The sequence below is a fragment of the Tachyglossus aculeatus genome, chromosome X5, assembly GCF_015852505.1.
Source record: "Tachyglossus aculeatus isolate mTacAcu1 chromosome X5, mTacAcu1.pri, whole genome shotgun sequence".
NCBI lineage: Eukaryota > Metazoa > Chordata > Mammalia > Monotremata > Tachyglossidae > Tachyglossus > Tachyglossus aculeatus.
The window spans coordinates 5497692-5523486 of record NC_052097.1 but is presented as its reverse complement, the minus strand read 5'-3'; the positions used below and the strand labels follow the sequence as shown (position 1 = coordinate 5523486).

Sequence of the window (25795 nt, the reverse complement as noted above, 5' to 3'; positions counted from 1 at the left end):
GCCCCTCAATGAGCATCATTTTCAGGTTTCTCTTATTAGTGTCACTATCATTTTTTCCACTGGCCTGTCTGGACTGAACATTTTAACACCAAAACAGAACTCGGCGTAGACCCAACTGAGGAACAAGCAGCACCTCCCCAGCGGCCCAAACACATCTCCTCCAAGAGGCCATCCCTGACGGAGCCCTCTTCCTCTTCTCCCATTCCCTTCTGCATCACCCTGACTTGCTCCCTTTTTTCATCCTTCTCCCAGCCCCACAGCACTTACATACATAGCTGTAATTTATTTATATTACTGTCTGTCTCCCCTCTAAGACTCTAAATTCTAAGCTCGTTGTAGGTAGGGAATGTGGCTATTTATTGTTTATTGTACTCTCCCAAGTGCTCAGTACAGTGCTCTGCACACAGTGAGCACTGAATAAATACAATTGACTGACTAACAGGAGAATCAGTGTGGCCAATGGAAAGAGCACAGGCCTGAGAGTCACGAGATCTGGGTTCTAAACTGCAGCTCTGGCACATGCCTGCTCTGTCACCTTGGGCAGGTCATTTCATTTATCTGAGCCTCAGTTTCCTCATCTATATAATGGAGATTAAATACCTGTTCTATCTCCTCAGATTGTGAGCCCCCGGTAGGATAGGATTATCCTGTATAAATCCTAGTGCTTATTACAGTGCTTAGCGTATAGAAAGGGCTCAACAAATACCTCAAAAAGCCCACAATACTCTAGGGGATGAAAACTTGGAATGAACAGAGTGTGGACTCAGGCCAAAAACAGACTGCAGTAGCCAGTCCGGCAGTTCATTAGTGTTTCACATTGGTACCTGATCTCCCTCTCTGAAAAATTCATTTCCCTTTTGCTTCTCTCCACATTCACCTAAGAAAACCAGTTCTCATGTGTCCCTCTGTTTCTCCATCACCCAGTAAGAGATTTAGGGGATTGCGGGGGCGGGGCGGGTGAGGGGGTGGGGGAGAGGAGGCGCAATCCAGGCTCAGTCATTATCCTAGGTCCCATCAAATGCTCTCTGCCCTAAAGGAATCTGATTTTCACACAAGCTATCAGAAGAGATGTTTTGCTCAATACCTGAAGGTCACAGGCTTCCTGGAGCAAGAAAAGAGTTAAGATCCAGCGACTACTGGAAGTTGAAAAGGGGAGAAGAAATGCATCACACTGAGATTTGTTTAAAAAAAGCACAGTACAAAACCAAAGCCACAAACTGGATATACTGAACCACACCAATCACTCCGTGTTCTAGGTTCACGTCACGAGATACCTGTGGCAAAAAACAAATTCAACCTTTTCTGCACGGGGCTGGGGTTTGAGTTTCAAGAGCAGGGAGGGGAGGAGGGGCAAGGCAGATTGAGAGATGATAGGCTTTTAAATTCATTTCATCTCCTCGAGGAAATTGTAGCCCATTGGCGGCTTATCTGTAAATACCGCAAGACTCCAATAAACTTGTTTAAGTAAAGGCAATACATATTGTTCTACTTAAGGACAAAATACCCCCTTCTTTGTTGGCTCCCAGACACTCACCCCAATTCAATTCTGTTTCAAGCTTAGGTAAGAGCCATGGGAGAAAGTCATTGTTCTAGGAATAGTTTGCAAGTTTAAATGAAGTACTAATGGACATGGAAATCTGCCCATATCCCTCCATAAATGGAGTACTTGCTAAGCACTGTACGAAACACTGGGGTAGAGACAAAATAATCGGATTGGACACACAGTCCCTGTCCCTCTCACAGTTTAGAAAGAGAGCAAGAACAGGTATTTGAACCCCATTTTACAGGTGAGGAAACAGGCACAGAGGAAATGAAATGACTTGCCCAAGGTCACGAAGCAAGCAAGTGGTGGAGTGGTATTTAGAAGCCAGGTCCTCTGCTCGCAGATCTGTGCCCTTTCATTAGGCGTCACTGCTTCCCCCAAATAAAGGCAGTGCTTTGTATTTTACTTGAATCCCCATGCACAACTTGGCTACAGAATCTAGAGGAGCATCGTTCTTTATTTTTATTTTCCAAAATGCCTATTAAACTGTTCCAAAAGGAGAGAAACATATTCTACAGACAGGGAATTTAAAACTATGGATTTTAAAAAAGCAAACTGCACGAAATGATTTAGGTGGCTTTAAAACTCACCCAAGTCCTTCTAACTCTATGACCGCACTCCAAGTCGGTGTCCTAAACTGCCCCTAGAGCCCACCCTCCTTAAAAGACCCACAACTCCAGACCGGTGAGGACATACGAGCATGGTGTAGCAGATAGAGCCGGGCCTGGGAATCAAAAGGTCGTGAGTTCTAATCCCACCTCTGCCACTTGTCTGCTGTGTGAACTTAGGCAGGTCACTTCACTTCTCTGTGCCTTAGGTCCGTCATCTGTCAAATGAGGATGGAGACCTGTGAGCCCCATGCCGGACAAGGACTCTGTCCAACCCGATCGCCTTGTCTCCACCCCGGCGCTTAGTACAGTGCCTGGCACACAGGAACCGCTTAACTAATACCACAATCATTATTATTGAGACCGGTGGAAGTGCTTAACAAATACCACAATTATTATTATTGAGACCGGTGGAAGTGCTCAACAAATACCACAATTACTATTAAGACCATTGGAAGTGCTTAACAAATACCACAGTTACTATTATTAAGACCACTGGAAGTGCTTAACAAATAACATTATTATTATTACTAAGGCCATATCCCAATAAGAGGATGCATATTCACGGGACGTTGCGAAATGCACATTTTGGGGGCGAGGCGAAATCCACATTTACGGGAGGAGGGAGATGAAACGCACAAAACCCTTTTCCTTCCCGAAGGTCCCAGGGCCTTCATGAGTTACTTTTGGGAAAAGAAAAAAAAAAAAAAAGAGGGGGGTGGGGAGGGAAGGAGGAGAGGAGGACTGTCTCCCCGATTGCTCCCAGGCCTGCAGGCCCCCCCCACAACCCCCCGGCGCCCCAAGTTTGACCTACCCCGCTTCCAGGAGCGCCGGTGTCCGAGGCCCGCAGGAGACGGTCCGGTCCTGGGGGGCCTGGGGGGGGTCCAGTCCTGGGGATCCGGTCCTGGGGGGGGGGGGTCCAGTCCAGTCCTGGGGGGTCTTGAGAGTCCTGGGGGGGATCTGATCCCGGGGGTCCGGGGGTCTGGTCTTGGGATTCCTAGGGTGTCAGGTCTGGGGGTCCTGGGGTCCAGTTCTGGGGGGGGGTCCAGTAGGACCGGTCCTGGGGGATCCGGCCGGGGAGTGCGAGGGGTCCGGTCCAGGGGTGGTCTGGTCCGGTGGAGGGTGTCCGGTCCCGGTGTCTCACTTGGCCCGGCAGCGGGGGGCGTTGGGACCCATCCCCTCGATCCCTGAGGATGGTGGTCTTGGGGAGACCCCCCCCCCCCCAGGGGCGGTGATTTAGGGAGACACCCCCCCCCCCTTCGAACGGACGATCTCGGGGGAAGACCCCTTCCTGGGCGGCGATCTCGGAGAGACCCCCCCCCCCACCTTGGGGGCGGTGATCTCGGGGGGACACCCCCCTCCAGGGGCAGGGCGGGGGATCCGGGGATCCTGGCCTCGGGGAAGCCCGGCAGTAGTGCCTAAAGTCTCCGGAGAAGTTGGAGGGAGGGATTGTGTGAGTGTGTGTATGTGTGTGTAGTGTGGGCAGGGCAGGAGCCTGGCCCTCCCCCAGTTCGGGCTCCCCCGAGGCTCCGAGATGGCCTTCCGCTCTACCCCTTAGACTGGCCTGCCGGCCGGGGCTCCCCCTGCCCGGCCTCCCCCTGCCCGGCCTCCCCCGGGCTCCGAGGCCTCGCCCCCCAGCAGCCGCGCTCTGCCCGGGATCCCACGTGCCCGGACGCCCCGCAGGCGCTCCCCCTGACCCTGCCTCTCGGGCTCCCCCTGCCGGGGCTCCTGCTCCGTGCCCTCCCCCGGGCTCCGCGCTGCCCCCTGCCTGCCGGGGCTCCCCCTGCCCCCTGCCTGCCGGGGCTCCCCCTGCCCCTTGGGCTCCCCCTGCATTCCTTCCCCCGGGCTCCACGCTGCCCCTCGGCACTGCCCCCTGGGCTCCCCCTGCTAGGGATCCCCCTGCTGGCTCTCCCCCTCCCCCGGCCCCCGAGATGCCCCTTCAAACTGCCCCCTCGCCACCCCCCCCCCCGGGACTCCCTCCCCTCTGTGATCCTTCCCCGGGGTGTCCCTCCGCCTCTGGGCTCCCCCTGCCGCCCCCCCCTCCACTAGGGCTTCTGCTACGTGCCCTTCCGTAATAATAATAATAATGATGATGGCATTTGTTAAGCGCTTACTATGTGCAGAGCACTGTTCTAAGCGCTGGGGGGGATACAAGGTGATCAAGTTGTCCCACGTGAGGCTCACAGTCTTAATTCCCATTTTACAGATGAGGGAACTGAGGCTCAGAGAAGTTAAGTGACTTGCCCAAGGTCACAAAGCAGACACGTGGCGGAGAGGGATTCGAACCCATGACCTCTGACTCCAAAGCCCGGGCTCTTTCCACTGAGCCACGCTGCTTCTAGACTCTGCGGTGTCCCTCCAAGCAATCCCCTGGGTTCCCCCTACCGGGGCTCCCCCATCGAGGTTCCCCTCTGCGTGCCCTCCCCCAGGCCCTGAAGTGTCCCTCCGCACCACCCCTTGGCTCCCCCTGTAGCGAGTCCCCGCTTCCACACCCTCCCCAGGCTCCGAGGGTCCCTCCGTGCTCCCTCTCCCTGCTAGGTTTCCCCTTACCAGGGCTCCCCTAGTCTAAGCTCTCCCTTCACACTCTCCCCAAGCTCTGAAGTGTCCTTCCACACTGCCCACAAGGCTCCCCTGCCAGACATCTCCCTACGCACCCTCCCCTGGGCTCCAAAGTGTCCCCATCCATGTACCCCAGACCCCAGGCTCCCCCCCATCAGGCTCCGGCTCTCCATCACCCTCGGGGGAGCATGAGCCCCGCTAACTAGACTAGGCCCCTCTAACTAGACTTAGACTAACCCCCTCTAGACTGTGAGCTCATTGTGGGCAGGGAATGTGTTTGATGTTACTCTCCCAAGTGCTTAGAAAAGTGCTTTGCATACGGTAAGCGCTCTATAAAGACAATTAATAATAATAACTGCCTCTCCACCCAAGGGGCCAGGGTCTGGATTTGGGGTGTCCCTACCCGCAAGAGCAGAGCCTGCCACTCACTTCCAAACTAACTTTCCCTGCTCCAGCACAGGCCGGGGCCTGGTGGCCGGGGTGGGGTGGCGGGGGGGGGGGGGGGGGGGGGGGGGGGGGGGGGGGGGGGTTGAGGTGGTGAGGTGAGGAGAGGATAGGGGAGGGGGAGAGGGCTGGGGAGGGGTGGAAAACTGAGGGACTTGGGGCTTAAGGAAAGGATTGGGGGAGAAGAATTGGAGAGAAGTGGGTGGATGAGAGAAGTGGGTGGATTGGAGAAGGGGCAAGGGGGGGAAGCTGAAAAAAGTGGGGGCTGAGGAGAAACAGGAAGGGGACTTGAGGAGGGGGGAACTGCTGGAGAGAAAATTAGGGTTGGATAGGGGAGAGGGGAGGGGGCAGGGGGAGGAGGAACAGGGCAGAGGTAGGTGGACTGAGGAAGGGTCGAAGGGCTGGGAAGAGCGTCACTCAGTCAACTGCAATTATTGAACACTTACTGTGAGCAGAGCTTACTGTGTTGTACAATATAAAAATATAGCAGACATATTCCCTGCCCACTAGTTTACAGTCTAGATCTTCTTGAGTGAACCTCCCTCCAGAGGAATTGTTGCTGAAACCAGTTTATTTCAATATCATGACATAACCTGATCGAGAACATGCATGAGATGATGGGAAGGTGATGCTCACATGACCAAGAATGACCACCCTCTGGAAACTGGGTCCAGAAGGTGGGGTGCGGGTTGGGGTCCTCTAGGGAAAGGGTCCTGCCGATCAGGACGCATGTCAATGGGTGCTTGTGGAAGGAAGCTCTTTGAGTGGCAGAAAGAAAATTAGTGTGGCCTAGTGGTTGAGTGCAGGCCTGGGAATCAGAAAGACCTGGGATCAAATCCCGAATCTGCCACTTATCTGCTCTGTGACCCAAGCCAAGTCACTTAACTTCTCTGGGGCTCATCTGCAAGTTAAGGCTGGAAACTCTGAGCCCCATGTGGGGCTGGTATGTACCCCAGCGCTTAGTATAGGGCCTGGCGTATAGTAAGCACTTAACAAGCAGCATAAAAATTAAAAATAAATACAGCAGAGCAACACCACAAGCACAGGATGTGGGGAGACTAGCTGGGCACTGGCCCGCCCTCAGAAGATTTGGGGGGCATGGTTGACCACAAGTTGAACATGAGTCATCAGGGTGCTGCCATTCCTTGAAATGCCCGCAAAACATCACTAAAATCCACCCTTTCCTCTCCATCCAAACTGTCACCTTGCTAATCCAAGTAGTTATCCTATCCTGCCTTGATAACTTTATCAGCCTCCTTGCTGACCTCCCTGTCTCCTGGTTCACCCCAGTCGAGTCCATTATTTCACTCGGCCAAATAATTTATTTATTTTTTTTTTTTACAGAAATGCTCAGGCCTTATTTCCCCACTCCTCAAGAACCTCCAGTTGTTTTCCATCTGCCTCCACATCAAACAGAAACTCCTCACTATTGGCTTTAAAGCACTCAATCACCTTGCCCCCTCCTACCTCAACTCACACCTCTCCTGCTACAACCCACCCACACACTTCAATCCTCTAATGCTGACCTTCTCTTTGTACCTCAATCTCGTCTATCTCATCCCCAACCTCTCGCTCCCATCCTGCCTCTGGCCGGGAATACCCTCCCTCTTCATATCCAATTACTCTCCTGCCCTTCAAAGCCTTTTTGAAGGCACATCTCCTCCAAGAGGCCTTCCCTAAGCCCTCATTTCCTTTTCTTCCACTCCCTTCTGTGTCACCCTGGCTTGTTCCTTTCATTCCATCCGCTCTCCCAGCTCCACGGCACTTATGTCCATATCTGTCATTTGTTTATTTATATTAACGTCTGTCTCCCCCTCTAGACTGTAAATGCATTGCGGGCAGGAAATGTGTCTGCTATATGGTTGTATTATACTCTCTCAAGTGCTTAGTCCAATGCTCTGCACACAGTAAGCACTCAGTAAATATGACTGATTGATTGATATCAACAAACGCAAAATGAAACAAGGGCCAGAAAGTAATTCTCCCCCTCCGCTTCACACGATCAAACTCCATTTGGGCAACCTCTTTCATAAATGCTGTTGCCACACTGGGGGAGGGCCAGAGAGGAGGAGTTAATAACTAAAGGGGTGCACAATACCTCTAGGATCATTCCCCAGTGCTCAGTACAATGCTCTGCAAGAGGGAGCAGTGTGGTCTAGTGGAAAAAACATGGGCCTGGGAGTCACAGGACCTGGGTTCTAATCCCCACCCTGTTGTTAGGCAAGTCACTTCACTTCTCTGTACCTCAATTACCTCATCCATAAAATGGGGATTAAGGCTGTAAGCCCCATGGGGGCAGAGACTGTGTCTAACTTGATTATCATGTATCTACCCCAGTGCTTAGCACAGTTTCCAGCACAAAGTGCTTAACAAAAAACACAATAATAATAATAATAATCATAATTTTCAACAAAGGGAGACTGTAGCACCCATGGCAGAGCCTCTGTTTCGATTCTGCAAATTGGTGGGAGGAGGGCATAGCTCTGACAGGAAATGCCACTTCCTGGTCTTACCACTTCCTGGTGCCAGGCTGAACTGTCTGGCCCTGTGGAGTCCCTGACCTACATGAAGCCTGGGAAGATGTGTCTGCTTCAAATAGCCAGTGGCCCAGGGTGTCCCGGCTGCACTGGTTCCTGCTTTGGAGGACTCCCACCTCCCCAAGATTAGAGTGCTTCTGGACCCCTGAGACTTCCAGTGGATTCCTCTGGGAAGACCAAGGCCAAGAGCCCACATGCTTATCAGACCACTGGGAAGGGGAGCAGCCAAGACAGTGCCAACCTCTCTGCCCTCAGTGAATAATGTGGCCTGAACAGTCTAACCCAAATCCTCACCAGGACAGTGTGGTTTATAGTCCTGCTTCTACCAATGGACTTTTTGTGTGACCTTGCACAAGTCACTTCTCTCTCAGTTCCTTCTCCTGTTATCCCCTGAACAGCAGCATGGCCTAGTGGAGAGGGAACAGGCCTGGAAGCTGGAGGCCCTGGGTTCTAATCCCGGCTCAGCCACTTGCCTTCTGTGTGGCCTTGGGCAAGTGACAACTTATCTGTGCCTCAGTTCCCTTAACTGAAAAATGGGGATTCAATACCTGTTCTCTCTCCTACTTAAACTGTGAGCTCCATAATCATTCATTCATTCAATCGTATTTACTTAGCGTTTACTTTGTGCGGAGCACTGTATCAAGCGTTTGGGAGAGTACAATACACCAATAAACAGACACATTCCCTGCCCACCAGAAGCATGGGACCTGATGATCTGGCATCTACCCCAGCTCTCAGTGTTGGCATATAGTAAGTGCTCAACAAAAACCACAGAGATTATTATTATTCTCCATACCTCAAAGTGATATGTTTATGACACACAAGATAGATATGAAGGTGCATGGGAAAATTAAAGCTTCTAATAAATTCAGAGTATCATTCTTGTTATCACTGCTGTGCATAATTCTAGATTGGGAAGTCCCTTTGGAGTCAGATGTTGCAATCACTCTACTGGCCCCCAAACCTTAGCAGCCAAGACAAGAGGAGTACCAAAAAAAACCCTACCTTCCTCGCCAAATCCACTCGGATGTTTGTCTTTCCAGGGCAAAACCATGTTAATGACAGGCAGCTCTGCATACGTTGCCTTAAGACGTTTTCCAGATGTGGCCAGAAAGGAGGGTGCCCAATCCCATGCTTAGCAAAATCAATAGTGCATCCTTTCAGGAAAATTGGGGCATGCAGGCTGATAAGATCTCCAGAGCAAGAAACCAAGCAGCCCCTTCTACAGGCCTCCCACTTGGACCTAAAAACAAAGCTGAGCGTTACTTCAGCGAATTTGGGAGCGTGAGAGCTCAGAGGCCGTTTTGTGAATAAACAGATCCCTTCTCTACTAGCCCCACAACTGGCTGTGTTTAGTAAACACCAGTAAATGTGGACGATTTATTAATCCTCTAACTGCATCCTTTCAAGGGAATTATTCCCTTTTTGCATTTTGAGCCGCACTATGACTGTTCCAGACCACAGTGAACTTGTAACAAATATCCACAGACTTGTCTCATAAACGATTTCTGGTAATTTAATAAGTAGTTATTATACAAATTTATCATTCCTTCCCACACTGTTCTATAATTGTGTGGTGCTAGTAGTAGAAATAGTAATTGCATTATTACTGGTTTGCCACCTGCTATGAGCTGCATACAATGCAGACTGAGAATGCCCCTATTAAATATAAATTTTCAGGCTAGTAATTTGAACCTCCATGAGCCAGGACAACCTATATGTTAGGATGGTGGTTTTCAAACATAAAGGCTAAATCTGCACGGAAATCATCAGAGACACACACACACACACACACACACACACACACACACACACCCCCTTTCCCCCCATGCCTATAACATCATACCATATAATCGGGGCCCTAACTAGCAATTCAAAATCCACCAAAAGTCCGTTGAAAGCAAATTATTCTTACTGTTATTTTTATAAAACTATTCGTATTTTGGACCACCTGCCTTTTATAAGTTTGGAAAGGACTCTGTTCATGCATCAGTTTTGGACTAGGCAGTTATACACTTGAGAGAATAAGAAAGACCGAGGACATTTGGCTTTCTCTGTGTGTTTCACTTCCACTTTAAACATTCGCAAAAACAAGGAGACAACTCAAGCGCATTTTCCTTCTCCATGGTGCAATATCAGCAGGAAACCACAGCCACGGGATGGCTACGCCATGTGGCTGGATGCTTGCAAAATTCTCAACTTGAAAAAATGATTATGTAATTCTCAGTGAGTCCCAGAGGCTGGATGGAGCATGCAGTGAGGACAAAACCATTTTAGAAATTGCAAATGGAACTGTGTTCACATACATATTCTTTGACAATTTCCTGATGCATCTTCCTTCAAAAAACCCACACCACAGGAGAACAGGTTCTGTGATCACTGCGGCACCAGTCAGGAAAACCAATGTCTTTTTTGCCCTCTTGCAAATCTAAAAATTTACTTCGCATCTATAAACATTACTTTGGGCTAACCTAAAGTAGGTAGTAATAATAATAATAATTGTGGTATTTGTTAAGCACTTACTATATGCCAGGCACTGTTCTAAGTATTGGGGCAGATACAAGTTAATCGGGCTGGACACAGTCCCTGTCCCATGTAGGCTTCACAGTCTTAATCCCCATTTTACAGATGAGGGAAGTAAGTCACAGAGAAGTGAAGTGACTTGCCCAAGGTCACACAGCAGACAAGTGGTAATTTGTGAACTGGCTTGAAAAGCACTGGAAGTCTCAAAGCAAAGCTTTCCATTCATCTAGTTTTCCAGCAAGCTGTCTGGGATGGACAAATTCCAAATTTCCGAGCACTTACTATGTGCCAGGAACTGTGCAAAGCGCTGGGGTAGATTTGAGGTAATTAGGTAAGACACAGACCATATCTTAAATAGGGCTCACAGTAATAATCCCTATTTTACAGATGAGGTAACAAAAAGAGATGAAGTGACTTGGGCAAAGGCACACAGCAGACAATTTACCCTATTAGTAAGCCCAGAATGAGGGAAATTCCTATGACTAGCTTTTTATACATAATTTCAGCAAAGGCAGCGCCCTTCAAAAATTAGGGACCAAATGTCTTCTGGCAATCATTCACAGGCCCACATAAACACAGGATAGAGAAATGCACAGCAAAGCCCTTAATGAAAAGACAGCTGAGCTCGTCTTCGGCACTGAGCTTGATTATGATTTCGTCTTTGGGTGGAACTCATTAAAGTGGTTGACAGAAGAACACCTAGAGAGTTTCTGCTGTAATTCAGTTTTAATGAAGTTGATCGGCACTTTCAGTGATGTTAATAATAGTAATAAATAAAACCAACCCAGACTATTGCCTTTTGTTCAGTTCTGCCAAAACACATATTGTTGCTGATGTGGAGAATTAGGGGATGAACAACCACAAAATAGGTCCACTGGGGTCAACGGGACCCATGGGTGTGACGTCGGAATGGGGAACCTCTACCATGCTGCTTCTCCTCTTCAATGTGTGGCAAGGACTGTGTACAACCCAATTACCTTGTATCGATCCCAGCACTCAGCACAGTGCCTGGCACATAGTAAGGGCCACCATTCTTGCCACCATTCTTCTTTTCCTCATTATTGTATTTATTAATCTCCATTTTACAAATGAGGAAAATAAGGCAAAGTGAAGTGATGATGATGATGGCATTTGCTAAGCGCTTACTATGTGCGAAGCACTGTTCTAAGCACTGAGGGGATACAAGGTGATCAGGTTGTCCCACATGGGGCTCACAGTCTTAATCCCCATTTTAAAGATGAGGGAACTGAGGCCCAGAGAAGTTAAGTGACTTGCCCAAAGTCACACAGCTAAGTGGCAGAGCCTAGATTAGAACCCACGACCTCTGGCTCCCAAGCCCGTGCTCTTTCCACTGAGCCACGCTGCTTCTCATGTGAAGTGAAGTGACTTGCTCAAGGTCACGGAGCAGACAAGTGGAAGGGCTGGGTTTAGAACAAAGATCCTTCTGACTCCTACGCCTGTGCTCTAACCACTATGCCATGCTGCTTCTCAACATTACCATCCTCAAAGGCTGAGGCCCCAGGACATGGACCAGTCAAACAGGGCCAGGCCACAGCAATACTAACAGGATTCCCCCGCTCACCCACCCACCCACCCACCCGGCCGCCCCACCGCCCCACAGAATCTGCCCTCGCTTTAAGGCTCTGCGAGCCTCTCATATGGGTAAACCCAGCTCGGGGTTGTTTACGATCACAACCGGCTCTGGAAGCTGGCAACCGGTCCCAGTGGCTGGAGGCCCAGGGAATTAACACACACGTCATGCTGCCTCTTAGCAAGCAGAGCCAGGGGATGAAGTCTGCAGACAGCCAGGTTTGAGGGGAGTATGTGTGCATAAATGTTGTCTCTGCCACAAGCAAGAAGGGGAATGAGGAAGGCGGGGAGGAAGCACAGAAGGCAAAGGAGTGCATTTCCTCTCTCCCCATGCCCCCCTCCAGCTTCCCAGACAACCTGTTCCTGTCTGTTACTGTGCCTCCGAGATGGCATTCGGAATGACATTTTATCATGTCGACTCCTCGAGTCTCTGGTAGCCACTCTGTTTCCGACAGAGTCCAGGGTTAAAACAGCGCTATTCTTGACTTCCTGAGGTGCTAACACCAAGAGCCCAAGGCTGGCATCCAGAAGGGAAGGACAAATGAGGGAAAGAAGAGTGATCCACTTAGCAAAAAGCAGCAAGGAGAATACCACCTTGTATTTGTAGACTGCTTTTTCATTTTTCCAAAACCACTTTTGGGTAATGATCTTCTTTTATCCTCACATCATCTCTGCAAGGTGTGGAGAGACTGGGGCTACACACCTCATTTTACAGATGGGGAAATTGAGGTGGGGCAGAAAGGCTGGGAGCAGTTATCCACCAGAAAAAGCAACATGCCTGGATTCTCCCTCTCCACCCAACCCTGTCCCTCCACATCCCAACTGCAGAAAAGCACTTCTTCACTAGAACCCAGTTTGCACAGCTTTGCAAGTGTCCCTTGGCCAGACAGAGTTGAATTCTGCCCTGAAACAAACCATCTCACATAAACTCTGGGACACTGACTTTCCCCTAAATGGAGAGACAAAGATCCTGCATAAGCAGGAGGACGAGGTGAATTTTATAACAAAATTTGGAGATAATAATAATGATGGTATTAAGTGCTTATGATGTGCAAAGCACTGTCCTAAGCACTGGGGAGGTTACAAGGTGATCAGGTTGTGCCACGGGGGGCTCACAGTCTTAATGCCCATTTTACAGATGAGGTAACTGAGGCACAGATAAGTTAAGTGACTTGCCCAAAGTCACACAGCTGACAATTGACGGAGCTGGGATTTGAACCCATGAACTCTGACTCCAAAGCCCATGCTCTTTCCACTGAGCCACGTTGCTTGGACTTATTCACTTTGTATAGAAAATTCAGAACTGGCTTGACTGAATTGCCTTATTGTGAGGTAGGCTAAATTCAACTTGTTTACCTTTCCTCTGCGATAGCCTCTTCATACATTTTTTTTAAACTCCCAATCTCTCCCCTTTCTTACAAGCAGACTCTCTCTCATTCTACCTGACTGCTTTGACTAGAGAATGCTGATTGTTAAGAGGGGAAACAAAATGTTGCCTAGCACTTACTAAGCTCTTTTATCCTGAATAGGCAAGGACATTACCATAGTGAAAAGCCAGAGTTGGGAACACAGGGAAAACAATATATAAAGCAGAATAATAAAGAACCACGGTTTAAGAGCTTTTCTAATTATTCAAGCGACTAACATCATTGACAAATTACACCATCTGAACACAGCACATTAACTTGCATTTTTCCCCCCAGTCTGTTCGTGATTCAGACCCCAGCAATCAATCAATAATAATGATGTTATTTGTTAAGTATTTTTACTACATGCCAAGCATCATACTAAGCACTCGAGTAGATGGGAAGATAATCAATTTAGACACAGTCCCTGTAAGGGAGAGGGTGAATATTTAATCTCCATTTAACGGATGAGGAAAGTGAGGTATAGAGAAGTTGAGTCATCCAGCACTTAGGACAGTGCTTTGCGCATAGTCAGTACTTAATAAATGCCATCATTATTATTATTATTATTATTTGCCCAAGGTCACAAAGCAGGCAAGTGACAGAGTCAGAATCTGAACCAAAAGAAGCAGTGTTGGCTAATGGATAGAGCACAGTCCTGGGAATCAGAAGGACCTGGGTTCTAATTCTGGCTCCACCATTTGTCTGCCGTGTGACCTTGGGCAAGTCAGTTTACTTCTCTGCTCCCTCATCTGTAAAATAGGGATTAAGGCTGAGAATCCCATGTGGGGACATGGATTGTGTCCAATCTGATTATATTGTACGTACCTCGGCTTTTAGTACAGTGGCCAGCACATAGCAAGTGCTTAACAAATACCATTTAAAAAAGAAAAAAAAAAGGTCTTCAGACTCCCTGGGTTGTATATCATGCCTACTGTCTGTCTTCCCTTGTGGGCAGGGAATGTGTCTGTACCCTCCCACTCAGTACAGTGCTCTGCACAAAGTGCTCAATAAATACGATCAGCTGACTACTGAATACAAACTGCTGGTTAAGCATTTGGGGAATTAGAACAGCAGCAAAAAAGCCATTCCCTGCCCTCAAGGAATGGCTTGAATTTTTTCCTGTAATATCTACAAAAGTATCTACAACTCATGGCAGAGCAGGGAGTAACAAGGAAATGACAGAATGTGCCAGGATGAAATAGCTGAATAAATCACTCACTGTTTATATATACAAAAGTGGCAAGGCGTCCTATCTCAGATGCTGGGAAAAGCAAGCTGGGCTTCTGCACCCAAATCTTTCTAGAAAAAAATCAACATTTTATGCAACTGTCTGGATCCTAAAGAGATATGGAGGAGTAGGAATTCATTCATTCATTCAATCGTATTTATTGAGCGCTTACTGTGTGCAGAGCACTGTACTAAGTGCTTGGGAAGTACAAGTTGGCAACATATAGAGATGGTCCCTACACAACAGCGGGCTCACAGTCTATAAGGGGGAGACAGACAACAAAACACCACATATTAACAAAATAAAATAAATAGAATAGTAAATATGTACAAGTAAAATAGAGTAATAAATCTGTACAAACATATATACAGGTGCTGTGGGGAGGGGAAGGAGGTAGGGTGGGGGGGATGGGGAAGAGGGGGAGAGGAAGGAGGGGGCTCAGTCTGGGAAGGCCTCCTGGAGGAGGTGAGCTCTCAGTAGGGCTTTGAAGGGAGGAAGAGATCTAGCTTGGCGGATGTGCAGAGGGAGGGCATTCCAGGCCAGGGGGAGGACGTGGGCCAGGGGCCGACGATGGGACAGGTGAGAATGAGGCACAGTGAGGAGGTTAGTGGCAGAGGAGCGGAGGGTGCGGGCTGGGCTGTAGAAGGAAAGAAGGGAGATGAGGTAGGAGGGGGCGAGGTGATGGAGAGCCTTGAAGCCGAGAGTGAGGAGCTTTTGCCTGATGTGTAGGTTGATTGGTAGCCACTGGAGATTTTTGAGGAGGGGAGTAACATGCCCAGAGCGTTTCTGGAAAAAGATGATCCGGGCAGCAGCGTGAAGTGTAGATTGAAGTGGAGAGAGACAGGAGGATGGGAGATCAGAGAGGAGGCTGATGCAGTAATCCAGTCGGGATAGGATGAGAGATTGAACAGCAGGGTAGCGGTTTGGATGGAGAGGAAAGTGCAGATCTTGGCGATGTTGTGGAGGTGAGACCAGCAGGTTTTGGTGATGGATTGGATGTGAGGGGTGAATGAAAGAGCAGAGTCGAGAATGACACCAAGGTTGCGGGCTTGTGAGATGGGAAGGATGGTAGTGCCGTCAACAGTGATGAGAAAGTCAGGGAGAGGGCAGGGTTTGGGAGGGAAGATAAGGAGTTCAGTCTTGGACATATTGAGTTTTAGGTGGTGGGCAGACATCCAGATAGAGATGTCTTGAAGGCAGGAGGAGACACGAGCCTGAAGGGAGGGAGAGAGAGCAGGGACAGAGATGTAGATTTGGGTGTCATCAGCGTAGAGATGATAGTTGAAGCCGTGGGAGCGAATGAGTTCACCAAGGGAGTGAGTGTAGATAGAGAACAGGAGGGGACCAAGAACTGACCCTTGAGGAACCCCTGCAGTAAGGGGATGGGAAGGGACTGAGAATGAGACTGAGAATGAACGGCTGGAGAGATAAGAGGAGAACCAGGAGAGGACAGAGTCTGTGAAGCCAAGGTTGGATAGCGTATTGAGGAGAAGGGGATGGTCCACAGTGTCGAAGGCAGCTTAGAGGACGAGGAGGATTAGGATAGAGTAGGAGCTGTTGGATTTGGCAAGCAGAAGGTCATTGGTGACCTTTGAGAGGGCAGTTTCCGTGGAATGTAGGGGACGGAAGCCAGATTGGAAGGGGTTGAGGAGAGAGCTGGCATTGAGGAATTTGAGGCAGCGGGTGTAGACAACTCATTCGAGGAGTTTGGAAAGGAATGATAGGAGGGAGATAGGGTGATAACTAGAAGGGGAGGTGGGGTCAAGAGAGGGTTTTTTTAGGATGGGGGAGACATGGGCATGTTTGAAGGCAGAGGGGAAGGAACCAGTGGAGAGTGAGCAGTTGAAGATGGAAGTTGGGGAGGAGGGACAGAGCAAGAGATTTCATCAGATGAGAGGGAATGGGGTCAGAAGCACAGGTGGCTGGAGTAGCACTTGAGAGGAGGGAGGAGATCTCATCTGAGGATACTGCTGGGAAGGATGGGAGAGTAGCGGAGAGGGTTGAGAGCTGGGGGGTTGGAGAAGGAATGATGCTTCTATATTAGTCTCTTTGGTTTTCCTCTTTTTGACACCTCCAAACCAGGTGGTATTCCACCTTCTCCTCAAAGGAGCATTGGTTTTACTAAAAAGTGTTACTGGACTAGTAGTTAAAATTCAGGCCCCAGGCTTTACCATGATAGATGGGAAAATAAAAGCCCCCATACGGGGAAAGAGCAATGTATTTAAGCAGACACACAAAGCCACCTGGAGTGCAGGAATAAACATTACAGGCATGAGCAGTTTTTAATGCAGTCATGTTGATAGATCAAGGAATCCTGAGGAACTCCAGATAATAATTAAGTTAAAGGCGTGTCATCTGATCTAAATTCCCAGGGCCTTTCCTCAGCTGGCTGACTAGTCTTTGTGCAAGGCAGTTGTTCAACTGTTTATCAGGGTTTTTCTCCCGGGGACATGGAGAAAATGAGGAGAGAGGTCGAGAATTCTCTGCCTTTGGGTGGGAGGGAAGTGGAAGGAAAATGAAGGTGGAAGAGAGGGAGGGAGTGGGGGGAGGCAGGGAAAAGAGCGAGGCTATGTAGCTCAGAGGGCAAGATGTTCTCCCTTCTGGATTCCTAAGATCCAATGAGGAAAATCTTCTCTGCCCTGGAGCTTAAACTCGGGCTTGGCAAACCTCCCTTTCCCAAAGGTCTCAGGACAGATGGCTTCTAGAGGTCAGAGCCCAAGAAGCTTCAGCTTCCCTGACAGTTCATGACCTCCCTCGTCAGTTCTAAGAGCCATCCTGGACAAGCATGGGACTGGGAGTCAGAAAACGTGGATTCAAATTCTAGCTTTTTTTTTTAATGGTACTGTGTGCCAGGTATTGTGATAAGCACCATGGTAGATACAAGATTATCAGGTTGGACACAGCCCCTGCCCAACGTGGAGCTCATATTCTTATTCAATAGTATTTATTGAGCACTTACTGTGTGCAGAGCACTGTAAGCACTTGGGAAGTTCAAGTTGGAAACATATAGAGCCAGTCCCTACCCAACAATGGGCTCAGAGTCCCCATTTTACAGAAGAAGTAACTGAGGCACAGAGAAGTGACCTTGCCCAAGGTGACACAGCAGGCAAGTGGCAGAACTGGGATTAGAAGCCAGGTCCTTCTGACTCCCAAGCCTGTTCTCTAGCCATTAGGCCATGCTATTTCTCTGGCTCTGGCTCTGTCTTGCCTGCTGTGAGTCCTCAGAAAATTTACAACCTCTGTGGGCCTCAGTATCCTCACCTCTAAATTGGGGATTAAATAGATGGGGAGTCCTACCTCAGTGCTTAGATCGTAGTCATTAGTCGACATATCTCATATTTTTTAAATGGCATTTGTTAAGCGCTTATTTTGTGCCAGGCACTGAACTAAACACTGGGGTAGACACAACTTAATCAGGCTGAACACAGTCCACGTCCACATTGAGGCTCAAAGTCTTATTCCCCGATATAAAAATGAAGTAATTGAAGCACAGAGAAGTGAAGCAATTTGCCTGAGGTTAAAGTGCAGATAAGTGGCAGAGCTGGGATCAGAACCTAGGTCCTTCTGACTCTCAGGACTATTCTCTATCCATTAGGTCATGTTGCTTCTCAATAATAATAATTTATTAGTAATAGTAGTAGTAGTACTTCAAACTCTGTGAAGGTATAGGGTTTAAACTTTCGCTGGAGGCAGAGGAGATACACGGTGTACCTTCTTTCTAGATTGCATGTAGTGGTATTTGCACACAACACTCACTAAACATTAAGAAACTGCTTTCTCAGCCACTGCATTTCACAGACCTAGGACAGAACTTCCACACACAAATCAGAGGGCCTGGGCAGTCACCAAATCAAGCCAATGGCAGGAAAGGGCCCCACATTTCTGTGGACCCAACGCATTTTGAAGTGGATGGATATGCCATTCACTGCTTCCGTCCTCCCCCCAACATATCCCCTGATCCCATAAACAAGCTGGAGGCATTATTCCTTGGCTACTATATTTGCAAAAAGTGCCTTGAGTTCCTCTGAGAAAAAAGACCCTCTAAATCCAAATAGATTCAATACCGACCAACTTTTCATTAGCCCACTGAGTTCTCAATCAATCAAGCGCTCAGTACAGTGCTCTGAACACAGTAAGGGCTCAATAAAAACGACTGAATCAATCAATCCCGCCAACCTGACCTCACTATTCTCCTATTACAACCCAGACTGCAAATTTTGATCCTCTAATGCTAACCTTCTCACTGTATCTCTATCTTGTCTATCTCATCTCGACCTCTTACCCACATCCTCCCTCCTCATACCCAGACAAGTACTTTCACTCTCCTTCAAAGCCTTACTGAAATCACATCTCCTCCAAGAAGCCTTCGCTAAGCCCTCATTTCCTTTTCTTCCACTTCCTTCTGTGTCACCCTGACTTGCTCCCTTTATTTATTCCCCCTCCCAGCCCCACAGCACTTATGTCTATATCTGTAATTTATTTATTTCTATTAATGTCTGTCTTCCCCTCTAGATTGTAAGCTCTTTGTGGGTAGGGGATGTGTGTTATATTGTTGTATTGTATTCACCCAAACGCTTAGTACAGTGCTCTGCACATAGTAGGCACTCAAATACGACTGACAATCAATTGCATTTATTAAGCTTTTGCCATATGCAGAGCACTGTGCGAACCACAATATAACAGAGTTAGTAGATACATTCCCTGCCCACCACGATTCTAGAGAACAAGCTTACCCAAACATGCTTGGGATAGATGCGACATCTTGTAGGAAGGAAAGGTCCTGCCTGTGCATGGTGCTGGTCAGAGTGTGAGTATTTTAAAGCGCACGTTTTCCTTGACCTGGGATTCTTCAGGCAGGTTAGGGGAGAACTAAGGGAAGAGTGGGACCTTCAACTAAAGCAGACATGAAGAGCTTAGATCATGGCTGTGAAGGGGCCTCCAAAATGATCAAAAGAAATCCAAGGGACCCTGGTGAAGGAATTGAGAATTTTTACCAAGACACTGAACCAGGATCTCTGTCCATCTTTCAAACTGATTGGCTCCCACCTTTCTCTCCCCCACCCCAAACCCCCCAGATGGTATTTGGTAAGCACTATGTGTCAAACATTGCTCTAGGTGCTGGGGAAGATTCAAGTTAATTGGGTTGGACATAGTCCCTGTCACACAAGGGGCTCGCAGTCTAAGTAAGGAGGGAGAACAGGAGAACTGAGGCACAGAGAAAATAAATGATTTGCACAAGATCACGGAGCAAGCAAATGGCACCACTGGAATTAGAACCCAGGTCGTCTGACTCCCAGGTCGTGCTCTTTCCACTAGGCCATGCTGCTTTTCAAACAACCTTTGAACAGCTTGCTTCATATTTCTGTCTGGAGCTGTCCAAAGTATCCGAAGACTCCACTGAGTGAAATTCACCCAAGAGCGTGTGTATGACTGAAAAGGGCATTGTGTGACCCAAGATCCCAGACGCATTGTGTACATCCAAAAGTGCCATCCCTTGTTAAGTAGAGAAACAGTGAGGCCTAGTGGATAGAGCACGAGCTTGGGAGTCAGAAGGACCTGGGTTCTAATCTCAGCTCCACCACTTGCCTGCTGTGTGACCTTGGGCAAGTCACTTCACTTCCTCTGTGTCTCAGTTACCTCATCTGTAAAATGGGGTTTAAGATTTTGAGCCCCAAGTGGTGAGGATAGATGAGTGTGAGGCACAGTTGTCAGGAAAAGTTGCTCTCTCAAGCAAAAGCTTTGGAATGAGCATGAGAAAAAGAGGCAAAAGAGAAAACAGTGCCAGGTACTGCAAACATTAAGCATCACTTTTTTTATGGTATTTATTAGGCATTTACTATGTGCCAGGCCCTGTTCTAAATGCTGGGGTAGATACAAAATAATCAGGTTGGACACAGTCCATGTCCCACCTGGGGCTCACATTATTAATCCCCAGTTTTCAAAAGAGGTACAGAGAACTAAAGTGGCTTGCCCAAGGTCACAAAGCAGACAAGTGGTGGAACCAGGATTAGAACCTGGAACTTTCTGACCCTCAAACCCGAGATCATTCCAGTAGGCCACGCTGCTTCTTTGTATTAATGTCTGTCTCCCCCTCTAGACTGAAAGCTCATCCGTGGGCAGGGACTGTGTCTGCTAATTCTGCTGTACTGTACTCTCCCAAGTGCTTAGAATATTGCTCTGCACAAAGAAAGTGCTCAATAAATGCCACTGATTGACTGATAACGAGTTGTCTACACGCGCTGCCTAGAATTCCTCAACAACAACTCTCTCCTCGACCCCCTCCAGTCTGGCTTCCGTCCCCTTCATTCCACGGAAACTGCCCTCTCAAAGGTCACCAATGACCTCCTGCTTGCCAAATCCAACGGCTCATACTCTGTCCTAATCCTCCTCGACCTCTCAGCTGCCTTTGACACTGTGGACCACCCCCTTCTCCTCAACACGCTATCTGACCTTGGCTTCACAGACTCCGTCCTCTCCTGGTTCTCCTCTTATCTCTCCGGCCGTTCTTTCTCAGTCTCTTTTGCAGGCTCCTCCTCCCCCTCCCATCCTCTTACTGTGGGGGTTCCCCAAGGTTCAGTGCTTGGTCCCCTTCTGTTCTCAATCTACACTCACTCCCTTGGTGACCTCATTCGCTCCCACAGCTTCAACTATCATCTCTACGCTGATGACACCCAGATCTACATCTCTGCCCCTGCTCTCTCCCCCTCCCTCCAGGCTCGCATTTCCTCCTGCCTTCAGGACATCTCCATCTGGATGTCTGCCCGCCACCTAAAGCTCAACATGTCGAAGACTGAGCTCCTTGTCTTCCCTCCCAAACCTTGTCCTCTCCCTGACTTTCCCATCTCTGTTGACGGCACTACCATCGTTCCCGTCTCACAAGCCCGCAACCTTGGTGTCATCCTCGACTCCGCTCTCTCATTCACCCCTCACATCCAAGCCGTCACCAAAACCTGCCAGTCTCAGCTCCGCAACATTGCCAAGATCCGCCCTTTCCTCGCCATCCAAACTGCTACCCTGCTCATTCAAGCTCTCATCCTATCCCATCTGGACTACTGCACCAGCCTTCTCTCTGATCTCCCATCCTCGTGTCTCTCTCCACTTCAGTCCATACTTCATGCTGCTGCCCGGATTATCTTTGTCCAGAAATGCTCTGGGCATATTACTCCCCTCCTCAAAAACCTCCAATGGCTACCAATCAATCTGCGCATCAGGCAGAAACTCCTCACCCTGGGCTTCAAGGCTCTCCATCACCTCGCCCCCTCCTACCTCACCTCCCTTCTCTCCTTCTACTGCCCAGCCCGCACCCTCCGCTCCTCCACCGCTAATCTCCTCACTGTACCTCGCTCTCGCCTGTCCCGCCATCGACCCCCGGCCCACGTCATCCCCCGGGCCTGGAATGCCCTCCCTCTGCCCCTCCGCCAAGCTAGCTCTCTTCCTCTCTTCAAGGCCCTGCTGAGAGCTCACCTCCTCCAGGAGGCCTTCCCAGACTGAGCCCCTTCCTTCCTCTCCCCCTCGTCCCCCCTCCATCCCCCCCATCTTACCTCCTTCCCTTCCCCACAGCACCTGTATATATGTATATATGGTTGCACATATTTATTACTCTATTTATTTATTTATTTATTTTACTTGTACATTTCTATCCTATTTATTTTATTTTGTTGGTATGTTTGGTTTTGTTCTCTGTCTCCCCCTTTTAGACTGTGAGCCCACTGTTGGGTAGGGACTGTCTCTATGTGTTGCCAATTTGTACTTCCCAAGCGCTTAGTACAGTGCTCTGCACATAGTAAGCGCTCAATAAATACGATTGATTGATTGATTGATTGATAAAGTTTGCCAAGGGGCCACCATCCGGATAGGGCTCATTTGTGTTCACAAGTGTTCTGGGAGTGTTTTCCGAACCAGTGGAATCAGCCCTTGACTGAACTAGCCGGTCCCAGATGGCTCCTGTCGGCCACACTTGATTCCATTCCCAGATTCGGCCATTTAGTGAACGCATCAGACTGTGCTCTCCCCCCGTCTGTCACATTCGCATGCCTTCTTTGGCCCTTTTACCATTCATTGCATTCAAATCAATTTTTAGGTTTTTAAAAAACTTTCCACATGACCAACCCCCTCATCTGAGATTCACCACGGTCAGAAATATGCACAAACAAAATCCCCCTCCTATTTCACTTCCTCATTCACAGCCCCACGCAGTTCTACAGAAATTTTTTTCTCTCAACCATCAATGCCCACCTGTAAATTTGCACACTCTAGAACTCTAAGAGCCAGGCAAGGTTTCCCCAACAACCAGCTCACCCCAACCTGAGTTTCTCCCAGTTAATGCCCCAACTAAAGTACTAAGCCACTTGGGGATTATAAAATGAGTTTAGAAAACCAGCATGGCCTAGGGGACAGAGCACAGGCCTGGAAATCAAAAGGACCTGGGTTATAATCCCAGTTCCGCCAGTCTTTTGTTGTATGACCTCCGGTGTGCACCTCTATGTGCCTTAGTGACCTCATCTGGAAAATGGGGATTAAGACTGAGCCCCATGTGGAATACAGACTGTGTCCAACCTAATTAACTGGTATCTACCCCACTGCTTAGTACAGTGTCTGGCACATAAGTGCTCAATAAATGCCACTAAAAAAAACTGGAATGCAGGTCATGACAAAGTGTATTACAAGACAGCCTCAAGGGAAGCGCTAGCTAGTTTTCATTCTCGGGAGCGTTGTAATCTTTCTCTGTGTCCGGTAAAGTGGTGGGTCACAGAAGGAGCTCACTGTGGTCTGTTTCAGCTGTCCAGCTGGCAGAGCAAAGTGCCCTCATCACCTCATAATAAAAAGATTACCATGGGCAGTGCCAATATTGAGGTGACTGTGCCAGGGGAGAAGGTTGGAGGGTGTGAGGAATCTCAGGTCCCACGAAGACCATTTCATTTGTATTCATTCTCATGTTTGGTTTTTCCTAGAAAACTCAACTTGAGCCACAAAGCCAAACATTCATTCATTCAATCCTATTTACTGAGCGCTTACTGTGTGTAGAGCACTGTACCAAGTGCTTGGAAAGTATAACATAGCAATAAAGAGAATCCCTGCCCACAACGGGCTTACAGTCTGGGGTGGGGGTGAGGGGGGACAGACAACAAAACAAGTAAACAGGCATCAATATAAATAGAATTATAGATATATACATAAATGCTATGGGGGAGGGAGAGGAGGGGAAGAGCAAAGGGAGTGAGTCGACGTGATGCGGAAGGGAGGGGGAGCTAAGGAAAAGAGGGCTTAGTCTGGAAACTAACAGTCAAACAGAGGTTGATCCCCACAACATCATCCCAAAGTTTTGACACACCTCCGTTTGAAACTGACCACATTTCACCAGGCTTCAAAGCAATTCACTCAATCGAAACACTGGCACCTTGAAGGAGTTTTGGCCTGAAAAATGACTCTAGGCCAACAAACCAGTAAAAGTTTTATTGGTCAAGCAACACTCTGGTAGTTATTTTTATTTTATTACTGTTGTTCTATAAAATTGCACCTTCAACTTTAACTAGTCTGAGTGTGAGTAACCTAAACTACTCATTCGTTAAAATATTCTATGACATGAATAGTAGCCAGCAGCCCTAGAAGTTAATATGGCCTAGTCAAAAAGCACAGGCCTTGGAGTCTTATCCCAGCTCCTCTACTTGTCTGCTGTGTGATCTAGGGCAAATCACTTCAATTCTCTGTGCCTCAGTTATCTCATCTGTAAAATGATTAAGACTGTGAGCTCCATGTGAGAAACGGAATGTGTTCAACTGATCACTTTGTATCTATCCCACACTGCTGCTTCTTATGGACAGGGATCGTGTCTGCCAACTGTGTTATACTGTTCCCTCCCCAATTCTTCATACAGTGGTTTGCACACAGTAAGCACTTAATAAATACCATCGATTACTACCCAAGAAGCATTTTATGGGACAGAGAGGAGAAGCTGGCCTCAAAGACCACTCTCTGAAAGCAGGAATAGCCAAAACAACTATATACATATATATATATATATATATATACATATATATATATATATATACATATATATATATATATATATATATATATACATATATATATAGTTACTTCCAGAGAAGCAGGAACTCATGGTAATGTAGACCCTGACATCCTTTGAGTTTTAGTTCTCCATCTGTGAAATGAGCACTGTACAACTTGCCTACAAAAAAAACTGTCAGCAAATTAGGTTATGAAAAAGGGGTTTATTCTGTATCCTATTATTAAAACTAATGTCTCTGACTCCCCCTGTGGGCACATATCACGTCTATTAACCGTGTAGCATTGTACTCTCCCAAGCCATGCACACAGTGAGCACTCAATAAATACCATTGATTGATGGATTGAAAATGGACACAAAGCTGGTGTTAGCTGGTAGGGGCCATTTTGACTCCAGGCAACATCTTTCCTTTGTTTTAAACCCTCCTAAATGGTCCTGGAAGCATCTATCTTAAGAGGATATATTCATGACAAAAAATGGACTTTGAGGTTCTTACACTGAAAATGCCATAGCTTCTGTTGAAGTCAGTCACACCCTCTGTAGTTCTTTCTAAATTACATAGGGAATTCAACCGCTTTGATTGAGAAGGACTGTAGCTACTATGTTTGTTTTCTACTCTTTCCTCTCCAAAGAATTCCATTTTTTCCTATTGTTCCTGACCTACAGTTCTTGTTCTGTTTCTACTTGCCCTTCTGGGAAGAGGCTGTCTTCTGCATTTAACACAGCTCCTCATATCCATAACAGGAAATCAATTATATTTATTGAGCACTTACTGTGTGCAGCATACTGTATTAAGCGCTTCAGAGAGTACTGTATAACAGAGTTGGTAGACATGTTCCCTGCCCAAAACCTTCTCTGTCATCCTGAAAAAAGTGAAAATAAAAACCCCAAGCCTGAAACATCCCCTCTGCTGTCTCATCACCAACACTTGAATTTATTCATGCATTCATTCAACTGTATTTATTGAGCGCTTACTGTGTGCAAAGCACTGTACTAAGTGCTTGGGAGAGTACAACAACAGGCACATTCCCTTCCCACAATGAAGAATGTTCCTAAGTGTTCAGGAACACATTTAGCCAGCTAATGATATTATCATAGACAAACTGGTGACTGTGTGTTCAATGTGGAGATTGTAATTAGGATAGAGACAAAACTGTTCGTAATGCTAGCCCAAACATTTCCAAGGAAGAAGTGAGGAAGGTTTAAAATTAAAGAACACAGACACTCTTCACCTCCTTTCTTCTTGATGGGACTTACTGACAGGAACTGTACAGTATATCTGGGAAAGTACCAGTGTAGGAGACAGCTTAATTCCCTGGAACCAATCACA

The 25795-nt window shown here is 47.8% G+C and overlaps 1 protein-coding gene across 1 annotated transcript in view; it reads right to left on the bottom strand.

Annotated features, from left to right (window-relative positions):
* Nucleotides 1-3001, bottom strand: part of ARHGAP24 (Rho GTPase activating protein 24) — a 253226-nt gene extending 250225 nt beyond the window's left edge. The window contains exon 1 of the mRNA XM_038769268.1: nt 2966-3001. The gene's annotated coding sequence lies outside the window, so the exon portion shown is untranslated. The remainder of the gene's footprint in view (nt 1-2965) is intronic.
* Between the last annotated feature and the right edge of the window lie 22794 nt (nt 3002-25795).